Here is a 13943-nt window from a genome sequence, read left to right on the forward strand (position 1 = left end):
TTTTATAGATTAAATGATGAAATATTTTTTTTATCATTTTGTTAATTTTTAAAATGAACTTTAAAAATAAAAAAAATAAACTAAACTTAATAATAATACCAAAATAATAAAAATGCAAGAAAAGGAAATTTTTATCCGACGATGAGATTCAAAGGTACCTCGAGTAGTGATACCTACGAAATTTTTAGGTGAGAAGATTTTTTTAAATGCTACTAGTGTATTGAAGTATTTATAAAAATTTTCAATACAATAAAACTTTTTTTTCTTATAAAATAGTAATAAATAAAAATTGATTAATATATTAAAAATATAAGTAATAAAAATGAGAAGAAAAGAAATTTTATCCGATAATGAGATTCTAAAAGTATTCTGAGTAGAGATGCTTTAAGAAATCTCTAGGTGAGAAGATTTTTTGTAAAATATTACTAGTGTATTGGAATATTTATAGAAAATCTTCAATATAATTAAATTCCTTTTTCTTCAAAATTTCAATTAAAAATAAATATTAATAAAATAATTAATAAAATTTCTAATAAAAGAGAATAAAATGTGTGCATCAACATGGTAACATTTTGCATTGCATGCATAACATTTTTTACGAAAAGTAAATTTGAGCCTCCGAGGATGAGATTCTAAAGTATTCCAAGAAGCGATGCCTAAGAAATCTCTAGGTGATAAAAAGTTCTTCTAATGTTACCAACGTACTGAAACATTTTAAGAATTATTTCAATAAAAATGTTTTAATTTATTTTTCTCGAGAATAAAATTTTTTTTAATAAATAAAAAATCAAGAATTATTTTTTAAATATCGAAAATTAGACTAATTTTATTAAAATCAAAGGATAACACGTAGTTAATTGGTACCGTTTTTTTACGGACGCTGTGGGGGTGCTAATCCTTCCCCACGCATAACCGACTCCCTAACCCAAACTGTTTCGCGATCGTAAAATTATCTTTTTAATAAATTTTAATTAATTTTAAAATTTTATTAAAATGATATGTTTTAATAGGTGGTCAATTGCACCTAGCCAAAAAAAGATTGGTGGCGACTCCGTTATTTTTATTTCGTTTCCAAATTCATCGGACGGACATAAAACCGTTACAACAGCTTGACGACTCTGCTGGGGAAGCCTTTTGTTTTCGAGAGTCAAGCTAAAATTAACTACTTGTTATCCTCAAATTTTGATTTAAACAGTCTTAATCAATTTCTTAAATTTTTATTTTTCATTTTCAGTAAAAAAGGTAAAATAAAACAAAATAAAACAAAACAAAACAAAAATAAAAAGCAAAAAAAATTCACACGCATTTCTTTTACTATGCCTCTTATGTTTTTTTTTTTTGTATATATTACTCTTAATAAATTATGATATATTTGCACACAATGGCACGATACATCTTATGCATAAGCTCTGTACCTGGGCTCCGTCCTTTATAGGAGAAAGTAAAGTACCTATGCTCTCGTGAGGTGATAACCTCCTTAATGGCAAGCGAAGTACTTTCACTCAAATTGAATCCTTTTCGTTCATAGCCTGTAATGGGTGAGGATCGGGGTACCTTACTAGTCCAACATGAACGACAGTGAGGAACAATTTAAGAACCTTTAGATCCTGTTAATCTAAACCCAGCATATAATAAGCCTAAAAAACCAGTCTTATGTAGAGCCTCGCCCACCTTCTTATAGGAAATACCTAAGAATAAAAGTTGTGTATAATACAAAACAAAAGAAAACAAACAAAAAAAATCTCAAAACACAAAAAATAAAAAAAATATTTTTTTCTTAAACCACATCCTCACACTAACTCAATTTTGTTTCATTTTTTTTTTTTTTGCATTAATCATATCATATAGTTTTGCATCGAGATATTTGCTCTAGGATATAATTCTTTCAAGAAGTTTTAATGGATCCTATAGAATTACAGATTTGCTCATCCTTAGTTAGTGTGCCATGTGAGTCGTATAATGAAGTACATATTTAGTCGAATGAAGCTCAACAAAAGAATGAAGATTGTTTACCTACCAGTTATGTGTTTGAATTACCCGAGAAAATGCATTTAGATCTCACACAAAATGATTTAAAAGAGTTAGCTACTGTCTAGGGTCAGTTAAGTGAAGAAAAAAAAGAAAGCTTTTGTAAAAAATATGGACAAATTGCATCTCTCATTTCAGTAGTGATCGATGAATAGCTGGTCAAAGCAGCTATACAATTTTGGAATCCATCCTATAGATGCTTCACTTTTAATCAAGAAGATTTGGTGTCAACTATCAAGGAGTATTCGATTTTGCTCAAGATAAAACTATAATGTCCAGATAAAATATTTATCTGAAAGCTAAAATCAGGTTATCATAAAAAGTTAGCCAAGCTTATGGGGGTTAAAGTAGAAATCATTGATTCTTTTACGAAGTCTAAAGGTGAACATCTCGACATTCATTGGGACTTTTTCTGAAACTTCATTCAGGAGCATTTAAATGATGATCAAGGTATGAATGTGTTTGTTCTAGCATTGTACGGCATGGTAATCTTTTCAAAAACTTTAGGTTACATTGAGATAATTGTGGTAGACTTTTTTGAGCAAATTAAAACTCAAGCAATTAATCCTGCTACAGTAGTCCTAACCGAAACCATCAAGTCATTAAATTCTGTCGACGAAATAGAAAAGGACGATTCATAGGATGTGTATCTCTATTATACGTATGGGTTAGAAGTCATTTCAAGTGTAGGAAGAGTGCATTTTTGAAACCATATCTTTGAAATAAGGCACCAATCAAAGAGTTTTGTAAAAGCCAATGGCTGACATTGAAGACTAAAAAAGAGTAGGTCCTTTTCTTGCTAAGGCTTATTGGGGATGAAATCGAATGGATGGCGCCTTAGATGCCTCGTGTACCCTTATTGTATCATAGAAGAAATGAGCCATAGATACTGCTATTAGGGCTATGGGGCGTTATAAGTTATGCTCTATTAATGTTGCTTAGGCAATTTGGTGTAAAGTAGTTTGCTCCTGCTACTCATGGCCTAGTCCAAGTAAAATTCATTTATGGGGAACCGAATCCATCAAGAACCTCAGAGCAGTTGATCCAAGCATGAAAGAGAACACGAAGAATGAGGTGGCCTCTCATCGATAAAGTCACTTATGATTATCAGATTTGAAAAGTAAGACGGTCTAGAGACATAGTACTCCCTCTTGATGGCAGCTCATATCAATTGATTAATCTTTCGAAAGAGGTGCAATTATCAGAAGTTGAACTTGTCAAGAAAGAATTAAAAGCTGAAAAAAAATAATAATAGAAAATTTGAGACTTTACGAGAAAATAGGGCAATTGAAATATGAAGCAGAGATACAAAGCAACATATTAAAAAAGTCATAAGAGAACGGGATCTAGCCAATAGTGATTTGAAAGATCTACACTAGAAAAATAAGAGGTTACGAGTTCAATTCAAAATTAAAAAAGTCACCAAGTCTTACCTTAGTCGACAACATGAAATAGATGAGCTCCGAGAGGGAATAAACCAATAGAAGGGCAAAGCTCAAGAAAAGCAAAAGAAGACCACCAGAATTTCTCAAGAATGTCAGAATTGGAAGGGATTATATTCTACAACCTCAGCAAGATTGGTGGAATGCCAAAACGAAAAGGAAAGATTGAAAGTCATGCTCGTAAAAGAGAGAAAAAAGCACTTCGAAGTACTGAATGAAAAAAAATCACTTCACCAGGTGATCCAAGGGTTAGAGATACAACTACAAAACCACAAGAGCCATATTTCAACAATAATAATGAGTGGCATAAAAGGGAAAAAGATTGGATCTTCATATGTGATTCAAAAATGGACGTTCACATAAGATGGAATGTAGAAAGCTTATGGAGGCAATAGTACATAGAGCACTTGACTAATCAAGTTTGTAAGGCAGTGAAGAAAGCATGGGAAATAGTTGAAAAAGTAGAAGCATTAAGAAAAAAAGTCAATCCCATAAGAGAATGTGGACAACACCTAGTGAACTTTCTAGATGAGATAAAGGACTATTATGAACAAGTTAAACACTTTCATGGATATAACTCTAGGATGGTAAATCCCATGTAATAAAAGTTGTATGAAATCAATAAAAATTTCTAATGTTAAAATTCATCCAAGAGCAAATATTTCCCACTTGCATTCATGCATCATGTACATCATTGAAAAATAAAATTTTTAACACCTAGTATTCTAATTTTTTTTCTTTCTTTCTTTTTTTTTCAAAATTTTAAAAAAAAAATTGTGGTAATAAAGGTTTAAGAATAACTTGCCCATAAAAAATTTTAACCCAACGTACTCGTTATTCATACAATATTAAGACTCAAACAAGAATCATGGAACAAGAATAGGCCAGTCGATTTGAGAAAATAGAAAAAGTTTAAGAAGAACTAAGAGGGGATCTCAGTACAATAATGGATATGCTTAGAAAATTTGACAAGGAAAAAATAGTGGAAGAAAATCGTAGCTTTCAAGAGCAATCGCCAAATATGGTAGATCATGTCTACCCTCCAGGGTTTGAGCCACGACAGACCTAACCTTCTCAAGGAACTAGAGTACCAATTCTTACTCCTGGTGGATATCTCAATCCTTATCTAGGAATGACATCCACACTTACTCCAGGACAATTTTAAAATTTTGTTAATCCCATTATGATGAAAAAATCACTTGAGTCAATCTTAGTTCCTGATTTGGATGATCCTAAGGAAAGAGAAAAGCTAGGGATGTAAACACCTGAAAAAGTGAAAGATATCAGTGCCTGAGAGAAGATGAAGTTATTGAAAGAGACTTAGGGCTATAAAGGGAATGAATTCTTATGGCTCCACAGATGTGGCTGATCTTTGTTTAGTTACAGATGTGGTTATTCTACCTAAATTCAAAGTTCTTGAATTTGAAAAACATGATGGCACAAAATGCCTGATGACCCATATCACTATGTATTATCAAAAGATGATAGCACATGCTCACAATGAGAAGTTGTTAATGCACATATTTTAAGATAACCTTACGAGATCTGTAGCTAGATGGTATGTTCAACTAGATAGGACTCGTATTCATTCTTGGCAAGAGCTTACAAAGGTATTCCTTACACAATATCGACATGTCACGGATCTGGTTCCTGACTGTCTATCTCTACAAAGTATAAAAAAAAAAAAGTAACTAAAAACTTTAAGGAGTATGCACAAAGATGGAAAGACGTGACTGCACAAGTTCAGCCTCCTCTCACTGAGAAAAAAATAACTGTTTTATTTGTAAACACCCTGAAAGTACCATACTATGAGAGATTGATAGGCAATACAATCAAGAACTTTACAGATATGATGATATCAGGTGAGATCATTGAAAATACCAGAAAGAATGGTAAGCTCGATGCAGGAAAGACAAGTGAAGTAAAAAAATGTGAAGCTCTTAAAAAGAAAGAGAATGAAGCTCAAGCAGTGAACTATGTTGGGTAACAATTCAAAGGTTTCACACCTTATCCTACACTAGTTTACCAAACCCATTATCCTTTCATAAATCATATTACATCCATCCTTCATTCATATCAACCACACCAGTCATTATCACAACTAGCTTATTCACCCCGTTTTCAGCCAACCTTTTAGACACTCACTTACAACCGTCTTGCTGCATCCACTAGATCAGAATAGAGACCTAGTCTTAATAATGGTTTGAGAGCCCCAAGAAATACCCAAGAAAAAATCACTTTCGATCCCATTCCCATGACGTATATAGATTTGTATCCTCGACTTGTTGAGAAATATTTGCTTGCTTCTGTTATCGTTGAACCCTTAAAAGCTTCGTTTCCCAAATGGTATGACCCTAATGCACATTGTGATTATCACTATGGGAATCTAGGTCATTTTATTGAGAACTGTACTACTTTGAAGCGTAAAGTGCAAGGATTAATCAATGAAAGGGTATTAAACTTTGATACCAACCAACAAGAGACTCCAAATATTAATGGAAACTCTTTACTAAATCATACTAGACCATCAATAAATGTCTTAATTGATGGGCAAAAAAACCATGTGAAGGAAAAAATAAATAAAGTTAAGACTCCGATGGCTAAGGTGTTCGAAGTCTTGGTCAAAGCTGACATGTTGAAGCCAATAGAACCTCAAAATTGCTTTGAAGTGATTAACTCAACTGAAAGCTACAATTATCACAGAGGTGTTCTGGGGCATTCTATTAAAAATTGTCATCAATTTCGTCAAGAGGTGCAAAAGTTGATGGATATGGGTCGAATAGAGTTTTACCAAGAGAGAGAAGAGTTGGTGAAAGTTGAAGTGTCTACCATTGATTCAAAGAATAAATTTATACGTAGATCGATAACTATCTATTATGATGAAAAGCCAACATCAAAGCTAGAAAAGCCTATCTCCCTACCAATGGTGACAATTAAAGTTTCTGGTCTTTTTTTATATCAAAATGATAAAACAGTACCTTGAAAGTATGATTATGATTTTGTAGTCAATCCAGATACTACCAACATAACCGGTGTAGAAGGCATAACTCGAAGTGAGAGGTGTTATACCCTAGAGGCTCTAAAAAAAGCTAGAAAAGAAAAAGCCAAGGTAAGAGAAGAAAATGAAAGTCAGAGTGGTCTTGACACAGCCCCAGAAAAAGAATATCAGAAGTCAATATCTGAGAATAAAGCATGTGAATTTCTAAAGTTAATAAAATATAACGAGTATAGTATGGTAGAATAGCTTAACAAAATGCCAGCTAGAATTTTACTATTGTCATTATTACTCAGTTTAGAGTCGCACCATAATGCTTTGCTAAAAGTGCTAAATCAAGCATATGTATCTCACAATACTTCTGTTAAATATATGGAACAACTTGTTGGTAATCTGACGATTTCAAACTATATCTCTTTCAGTGAAGAAGAGATTTCTCCTAAAGGTAGAGAAGTACCAAGGCTCTTCATATTACTGTGAAATGTAAAGGTCATATAATAGCTAAGGTTTTGATTGATAATGGCTCATCCATCAATGTTATACCTGTGACTACTCTGGTAAAATTCTTTGTTGATGGATCTTATATGAAACCTAGTCATATGATAGTGAGAGCCTTTGATAGAACCAGAAAAGAGGTACTGAAAGATATAAAAGTGCCATTACAGATTGGCTCATGTACTTTTAACATAAAATTTTAAGTTATGGACATCTCTCATTCATATAGTTATTTATTGGGTAGGCCGTGGATCCATATGGTATGTATTGTTTCATCTTCATTACATCAAAAAGTTAAATTCATTGTTGAAGGAAAATTAACATGTGTGACAAAAGAAGAAGATTTATTCGTAACTCAATCGATAAATACTCCTTATGTGAAATCAACAGATGAAGCTCTAGAATACTCTTATAGATCTTTCGAGATTGTCAATGTAACATATATAGCTAAATGATCTAAATTGTATTCATCATACTTGTCTACGATAACTAAAATGGTAGTCAAATAGCTTACCAAGATGGGATGGTGACCTGAAGTTGGACTTAGGAAGAACCTGTAAAGAATCATGAAGCCATCAATCATATATGAAAAGAGAGACAGATTTAGCTTGGGATATAAGCCAACAAAAGGGGACAGAATAAGAATGGTGAATGAGAAAAGAGGTAAAAAGATAGGTAATCTTAGAGGATATGAGCCAGAGTCGGAGCTTATGGTCATTCTATTCCTGATTTTTTTTTCACTCGGAGGATATATTTATCCAAATTTATCAGGAGCCCTAAGTACAAGATTCATGAAAAAATTTTCAGAGTTAGCCATTCAAATGGTGGATGATGGAAAAAAGAAGAGTCAAAGTGAAGAGCTGTTCGTATACCCTTGTCTTCCAGATTTTGAGCTAAATAATTAAAAAGTTGTAGAGCTGCCTATTATCTTTAAAACTTTGAAAAAGTAATGTACTACGAAACTTTAAATCTCTAATTACTTTCTACAAGTATTATGAGATCTTTTGTGATGTGTTTATGTTTGTTATTTTAATAAAAGACTTAAAAGATGCATTCGTATTTCTTTTATTATTTTCATCTTCATCTTGCTTTTCATTCTTCTCTTTCTATCATTTTCTTGTCATTCTATTTTTATGTACCAATATTCTCTTCATCTTACCCTTTGTAGGGTCTCAAACAATGAACATGAAGATAATCATGGCAATAATCTCAGATTTAATTTTGAAAACTTAATTCATGTTGATGAACTTGATAATGAAGAAGATTCAGATAACTACACATTGCCTCTTGATTTGTTAAAATTAATAAAACATGAAGATAAGCCAATTGAACCCCACCAAAAACTTATCGAATTAGTGAATTTGAGAGATGATGAAAACAGAAAAAATGTTAAAGTTGGTATATCTCTTTTACCAGTTGAAAGACAGAAGCTAGAAGAGCTACTCTGAGAATATATAGATGTGTTCACGTAGACTTACCAGGATATACCAAGACTCAACACTGATATTGTAGAGCACAAGTTACCTTTAAAACCAGGATGTAAGCGATGCAGCAAAAGCTAAGGCGCATGAAATCAGAGATGCTACTGAAAATTAAAGAGAAAGTAAATAAACAATTTGATGCTAGATTCTTGAATGTGGTAAAATATCCTGAATGGGTAGCGAACATAGTACCCGTTCCTAAAAAGGATAGAAAAGTGAGAATGTGTGTCGATTATCGAGATCTGAATGGATGGCTTTTCATGCTATAATCAGATCAAGATGGCTCGAGATGATATGGAGAAAACTATATTTGTGACCATGTGAGGGACATTCTGTTACAAAGTCATACCTTTCAGGTTAAAAAATATTGATGCCATTTATCAAAGAGCAATCGTGACTCTCTTTCATGACATGATGCATAAAGAAATAGAGGTATATGTGGATGATATGATTGTAAAATCTCGTGAAGGAGAAGATCATGTAGTCAATCTTAAAATCCTGCTAAATGTACATTTAATGTCAAATCAAGAAAATTATTAGGCTATATGGTCAGTGAAAGAGAAATCGAAGTGGACTCAGATAAGATACAAGCTATCCAAAACTTATCTCCTTCTTGTACCTTAAAAAAAGTATGAGATTTCTTAGGAAGATTAAACTATATTGCTCATTTCATATCTCAACTCACCTACAAGTGTGATCTTATTTTTAAGCTTTTTAAAAAATATGATCCAGGAGAATAGAATGATGAATGCCAAGAAGCTTTTAAAAATTCACCCATATTGGCACCACTTGTTCTAGGAAAGCCATTAATTTTATACTTAACGGTACATGAAAATTCCATGAGATGTGTACTGGGACAAAGAGATGAAACTGACAAGAAAGAATGAGTAATTTACTACTTGAGCAAGAAATTCATTGATTACGAGTTTAAGTATTCACCATTAGAGAAGATATGTTGTGCATTAGCCTGGAAAACTTGAAGGCTTAGACAATACATGTTTTATCACACTACTTGACTAATAGCAAAGTTGGATCCTATTAATTATATCTTTAAAAAGCCCTCATTCATAGGAAATATAATACGGTGGCAAGTTATACTTTTAGAATATGATATCATTTATATGACTTAAAAAGCTATAAAAAAAAGTATCGTAGCCGAGTTTCTTACTGATCGTGCTGCCAAAAATTATGAACCAATGAACTTGGAGTTTTCTGATGAAGATGTGATGGCCATTGAAGAAAATGAACCTATTGAAGAGTTTTTGAAGATGTATTTTGATAAAGCTGCTAATGCTTTGGGTCATGGTATTGGGGCAATTGTAATATCTCCTGATGGATACTATTATCCCATTACAGTCAAGTTAAATTTTAATTGCACAAATAATGTGGCTGAGTATGAGGTCTGTGTTATGGGTCTGCAAAGAGCAATTGAAAAGAAAATTAAAGTATTATATGTATTTGGAGATTCAGCTCTAGTCATTTATCAGTTATGAGAAGAATGAGAAATCAGAGATTCCAAGTTGATACGGTACCATAAGTACATCTCTCAGTTGGTCAAACAATTCGAAAAAGTTTAATTTGAGCATTTACCTAGAAAGGAAAACCAAATTACTGATGCACTAGCTACTCTAGCTATAATGATTAAAATAGATGCAAAACTAAAATCCAACCCATCAAGCTGGATATGAAGAATGAACTAGCATATTGTTCAGGTGTTGAAAAAGAAGTTGATGGGAAACCATGGTATCATGACATCGTACAATACATTAAAAGCTAGTAATACCTAGAACATGTAATAAAAAATGATAAGAGAACTATTAGAAGGTTGGCTATGAATTTTTTTCTTGATGAAAACGTCTTCTTTAAAAGAAGTCGAGATCAAGTACTCTTAAAGTGTGTGAATGTAACTGAAACGAAGAGAATTATTGAAGAAGTGCATGATAAAGTTTGTGGGGCATATGCAAATGGTCATATGATGGCTAGACAAATTTGAGGGCTGAGTACTATTGGTTGACAATGGAGAGTGACTGTATTGATTATGCCAAAAAATTGTCATAAGTGTCAGATCTATGCTGACAAGATCTACATTCTTCAATAGCATTGCATGTTTTGACTCTTCTATGGCCATTCTCTATATGGGGTATAGATGTCATTGGTCTCATCACTCTAAAAGCTTCAAATGGACATAGATTCATTTTTTGTGATGATTGATTACTTTACAAAATGGGTAAAAATCACATCATACGCTAGTGTGACCCGATCTATGGTATGCAAGTTCATAAAAAAAGAGATAATATACAGATATGGGCTTTCAGAGATAATTATTTTTTATAATGCTAAAAATTTAAACAGTAAAATGATGAATAAAGTTTACACTCAGTTCAAGATTCGTCACCGTAATTCGACACCTTATCGTCCAAAGATGAATGGGATAGTAGAAGCTGCAAATAAGAATATCAAAAGAATCTTAAAAAAAATGACTAATACTTATAAAGATTGGCATGAAAAGTTACCTTTTGTTTTGCATGCTTATAGAACATCAGTCCGAACATCTACTGGGGCCACTCCGTTCTCTTTGGTATATAGAATAGAAGTTGTGCTACCAGTCGAAGTGAAGATTTCTTCGCTGAGAGTCCTGATGGAGGTAAAATTAAAGAAAGCAAAATGGGTTCAAAATCGCTACGAGTAGTTGAACCTCATTGAAGAGAAAAGACTTACAGCATTTTGTCATGGTCAATTATATCAAAAGAGAATGATGAGAGCACATGACAAGAAAATTCATCCCTATTACTTTAGGAAAAGAGATTTAGTGCTGAAAAAGATCCTTTCAAATCAGCATGATAATAAAAAAAAATGGACACCAAATTGAAAAGGCCCGTATATGGTAAAAAAAGCCTTTTCTGGTGGGGCATTGATTTCGATAGAAATGGACGGAAGTGATTTACCTACTCCGATAAATTTAGATGTTGTGAAAAAATATTTTTTTTGAAAAAAAAAAGTAAAAAATAAAAAATAATGACTCATCTAAGCTAAAAACCTGAAAAATATGGCTTGGATGCGAAAAAGAAGCATAATTCCACAATACAGGGGTAAGTGTAGGTTGATGAACTCTAAAGGATCAAGGAAGTCATCTAATTTAGTTTTAGAAAAAGAATCTGAAAATATCTTGTTCATGATTATCTTATGATCATTATTTGGGCACCTTTATTTCAACTCAAATACTTTGCCATGCACTTGTTACTAGTCTAATAAAATATGCTCTTTTAGAAATAACACATATCCATTCCTTTATTCTCATTTTTTATCCGTCATACGAATAGAAGAAATGTGTGATTGCATTTTATTGGTTTTGGACTTAAAATGATGAAAAGAAAAATAAACATGAAAGATTTTAGCATTACTTTTTAAAAGTTGACAAAGGCAAATGAAAAAAGATGAGAAAAGCATGACAAGATATTGATGTTGCATACTTTTGAAGAAGAAAAGTATTGTGGTTAGATGTTAAGAACATATTGGTCATATAAGAATTTTGATAAAAGAAGTCAAAAGTGAGAGATTTCGAGAACCTTTCTACTACAATGAATAATTTTGATTGCATTACATGCATTACATTTAGAGCACTCAGTACATGTATCTATGAGCAGTTTTAATAAGGACAAAGACTTTTTATTTTTTGATCAATCAAAAGATTTCAAAAGAGAGAAATTTACTTGTTAAAAGAAAAGAATTCAATTTTGAAAAAAAGATGAGATTTTAAAGTTATTGAGCCTCTACTGAAAGGAGCTTTTTTAAGATGATTTTTAAAGTCGTTAAGCCTCTGCTGAGATAAGCCTTTTTCAAGATGAGATTTTAAAATTGTTAAGCCTCTGCTGAGATGAACCCTTTTCAAGATAGATTTTTAAGTTGTTGAGCCTCTGTTAAGAGGAGTTTTTTCAAAAGAGCTTTTAAAGTTGTGAAGCCTCTGCTGAGAAGAACCCTTTTCAAAATGAGATTTTAATGTTGTTGAGCCTCTGCTGAGAGGAGCTTTTCCAAAAGAGATTTTAAAGTAGTTGAGCCTCTGCTGAAATGAGCCTTTTTCAAGATGAGATTTTAAAGTTGTTGAGGCTCTACTAAGAGAAATCCTTTTGAATATGGATTTTAAAGTTGTTGAGCCTCTATTAAGAAGAGCTTTTTCCAAAAGAGATTTTAAAGTTATGGAGCCTCTGTTGAGAGGAACCCTTTTCAAGATGAGATTTTAAAATTGTTGAGCCTCTGTTAAGAGGAGCTTTTCCAAGATGATTTTTAAAGTCATTGAGCCTCTGCTAAGAGGAGCCTTTCCAAGATGATTTTTAAAGTCATTGAGCCTCTGCTAAAATGAGCCTTTTTCAAGATGAGATTTTAAAGTCGTTGAGCCTCTGCTGAGATGAGCTTTTTTTCAAGATGATTTTGAAAGTCGTTGAGCCTCTACTGAGAGGAGCCCTTTTCAAAGTGAATTTTTAAATTGTTAAGCTTCCGTTAAAAGGAGCTTTTTCAAAAAAGATTTTAAGGTTGTGGAGCCTCTACTGAGAGGAACCCTTTTCAAGATAAAAATTAGAAAGTTATTGAGCCTCTGCTGAGAGGAGTTTTTTTCAGATTTTAAATTTCAAAAGTTATCGAGCCTCAAGTGAAATGAGCATTTTCGATTTAAAAAAAAAATTTTGAGTAGTCTATGTTTAAAAAAAAAGAGGAAAAAAAGAAAAGAAAAATCTATTTGGATTCTGGATAAAATTGTTGTCTTTGTCTTTATCATATTACTGATTATCAACAATGTGCAAAGAGGGGTAGTTGTGGACATCAAATTTGTCCAGAAAAAAAATATTATTATTATTAAATACAAAATACAAAAAAATATAAAATACAAAATACAAAAATAATAGCAAAAATAATACAAAATATAAAAAAATACAAAAAATTAGAACAAAAAAAAAAATCAAGGATGGCAGTGGTGCCTTCCTCGGCACCACTGCCACTATACCCTACCACCCATCTTTCATCATGCCCTACGGCACCACTGCCACTATACCCTACCACCCATCTTTCATCATGCCCTACCCTTCACCTATCTGATCACCTAACCTTACCACTGTCAGATGTTGCCAAAAAAAATAAAAGAGGCATGAGGGTCGTGCTTACGTCCCTATGCCTAGCCCTGTGCCATTTGCTTAGGCACAGAGCACTACCGGAGCTCTATAAATAGAGCTTTTAACCGATAAAAAAAATGAAGGGGAGATTCTGCCAAAAAAATTAAAAAAAAATCAACAATCCTCCCCGTAGGGAGGAACCCAGCGTCGAGCTTCCTGCGCAAAGAAAAAAAAAAGTCAATTTAAAAAAAAAGTCAATTTCAAAAAAAAAATAATTTCACAGAAACTTTGAAAGCAGATTTAGGGACGTGGAGAATCTTTTTGGTGAAAAAGAAGTCGGATCTGTGTTCAAGAGGTCGAAAGGAGTTTTTTTTGGTATATTTTAGAATTTTTTAGCACCGGT

Source organism: Durio zibethinus, chromosome 15, assembly GCF_047325235.1.
Source record: "Durio zibethinus cultivar Kanyao isolate XHJ-2024 chromosome 15, ASM4732523v1, whole genome shotgun sequence".
Taxonomy (NCBI): Eukaryota; Viridiplantae; Streptophyta; class Magnoliopsida; order Malvales; family Malvaceae; genus Durio; species Durio zibethinus.